Source organism: Pavona decussata, unplaced genomic scaffold (assembly GCF_977016875.1).
Source record: "Pavona decussata unplaced genomic scaffold, jaPavDecu1.1 SCAFFOLD_302, whole genome shotgun sequence".
NCBI classification, from domain to species: Eukaryota; Metazoa; Cnidaria; class Anthozoa; order Scleractinia; family Agariciidae; genus Pavona; species Pavona decussata.
In genome coordinates this window covers 785,005-787,854 of record NW_028145698.1, presented here as the reverse complement: position 1 = coordinate 787,854, position 2,850 = coordinate 785,005, and positions in this window count along the sequence as shown.

Genomic DNA, 2,850 nt, shown 5'->3' with positions numbered 1-2,850 from the left:
CATGCGTTAAGTGTGACCGTTTTGTTATCGCTGGGCACTGGGCTCTAAAGACCGCGTGACGTAAGAAATGTGAGTGGTTTGGACGGATATTCGCGGAAACAGAGTATTCCTCTCCTCAAATAAGCAACTTTCATCTTCTTCCTGTCATCAAATGTGCCCGTTTTCCAGAAAATTCCTAGAAATAGAAAATTTTACGTTGATTAACTGTTTCCTGTGATAAAAACCCTCTTATATTCCAATTCTTGATTTTAATACTCTACCTGCAATAAGTCCCTCCGTTTTCAGTTCCCGTTTTCCTGCATGCGGAAATACTTATTCGAGCGAAACAGAAATAGAGCCTGATCGTAGTTATGTTTACTTTTTAAGGCCCCATCCATACTAATGCGTTTTTAAAAGTATCCGTTTTCATCTCGACGAAAACGAAGCAAAATATTTTCATCCACGCTAGCGTTTTCGAATCGTTTTTACCTATCCACATTAAAATGCTCGAAAACGATGAAACGATGACTAAGACCTGGAATTGCGCATGTGTTAACATCACAAGAACATCCGCCATCTTGGACAGATGTTCCGATTTGGACTGGAACCGATGGCATGTGACGCTTTTTACGTTACCGTTTTCACCTGTCCACACTAGAAACGAAGCGTTTTAAAAAGTCTCCACTTTTGAAAGCGTTTTAGAAAGCCTCCGTTTTCATCATCGTTTTCGGGCGTTTTAGTGTGGATGATAGGCGAAAACGCATCGAAAAGTACGCAATTTAAAACAAAAACGCATCAGTGTAGATGGGGCCTAATATTATTAAACAACTTTCATTGTCTTTGAGGCACCAACATCCACGGTTTGAAACTAAATATGCTTAACATATCGACGGCAGTTTTCTATGGTCTATACTCTTTAAGCATACCTCAGTGACCGACTATCGCGTAACGCGCAATCCGATTGGCTACACAGGTGCCGTCTATCGATCGATAGACGGCAGTTTGTCAGAGCGCGCGCGATTTAGCATCCATCATTGCACAAATATATCAAAATTTATGAAATAAAAAGATTATTTTGCTTCATAGATCAATCACTGAAGTATGCTAAAACAATTAGACAGCTCGCTCTCAGTTTCTATAGCTTTTGATAGCAGCCGATAGAAACCTCGAGCTCGCCGTCTAATTGTTAAATAGACCATAAAATGACGTCAAAAAATGTTCAAAACTCAAGTGGAACCACGAGCCGCAGGCTCGTGGTTTCACTGCCAAGTTTTGGACATTTTACGGCGTCATTTTATGGTCTATAAGAGTATAGACCATGGAAAACTGCCGTCGATTTGGTATTTACAATAACATGAAAAAATTACGAGCGGAATCGGCCATTTTTTTTTTCGTTGAGAAAGCGCGTGCGTTACATCTGACGTCATATTTATTGTCTGTACTCTTTTATAACATAGCGCGCGCATCCTAATCTAATTTCTATTGGCGTCATCATGGTACATTTCTCAACGTACGCACGGCCGTGTGCCATCCGATGACGCGTGCAAGTCAGATGAAGGAAGCATGCGTGCGCTATGTTATAAAAAACTTTTTACAGAGAGAAACACCATAAAAAATGTATATTTATAAGAGCTTGTCGAAGTGAATGAAACGTTAAGATTAAACCAAAATGAGAAACCACTTTCACCTTTTTTTTTCTTCAGAGTTTTTTGTTATTAATCAGGAACAAAACCTGTTTTCCAGGAATCGTTTACACGCGGGAAGTTTGCACGTTTACACGCGGGAAGTTTGGAGAGCACTCAAGAAGCTAGAGTTGCTCAAGGCTACGCCTCGAGCAACTCTTACGCTTTTCTCGTGCTCTCCAAACTTCCCGCGTGCATCCATAACTCGATATACGCACGCTAAGCATGAACCAATTCAGTCTTAAATAGACAATAGCTACGAGCCAATCAGCGCGCGGGAATTTGGACAGTTATTGTAAAATAAAATATCGAGGGCCTTCGACATCAGTTACGTAAAGTTTATATAATACCCTGTTATATAACTAACCATTCTGGCCCCAGAGCCCACTGGCTTGACTCAGTTGACTGCGCAAGTCAGTCATAGGCAAAAGAGAAGAGCGCAGGAACCGAGAATTGAAGCTTCTAATTAAATAAGGACTTACGAAGTACTCTTTGAATGTAAATAATCTATAGTTTTTTGTTATAAAGACTGAAACAAGAGGCTAGAGGTAGCCTTTGCTATACAGTCCTCCCAAAGTACCAAAGAAAGAAAGAAACACAAAGATATATGCGTCAACAGCTGTCACGTGCATCTGGTTAAAAAAGCCGCTATTAAGTTTATATTAAAATTCTCCAGGGGTACCTGTGGAGCTTGGGGTACCTGTAGAAATTCGCGACACAAAACTGAAACAACTGGAACGCCAACCGGCCATTTCTAGACTTGTCGCCTCGCGGCAAAGGTAACAATAAGCAATCACTTTTCATCAAAAATTGTGTAAGAGTACAAGTGTCAAGTAGCTTCATCTTAAATGAATCTAGCTAATTCAAACTGAGGTGGAGATTGCCATTCACACGTTCACAGTTCTCAAGACACTTTAAGGTACTTCCGGCTCTTTTGGGCATGCGCAATGCCGGCTTCTTGCCGACCGTGGATGAATGAAGGCCCTGGGGTTGAACATTATTTTTATGCGTCAGTATCAAAATACGGTGGCAATAGACAAGTTCTAAATAAGAAGTCCCATTTTAAGGAAACTTCAAGAAAGTTTGTTCAGTTTAGACCCACTTCGTTGGTGCTGACCAAGAGGAATTCCGGCCCTAATGGCAATAAAGTAAGGAAATCTGATTGGCTAATTTGTTGCGCGCGCGTTTT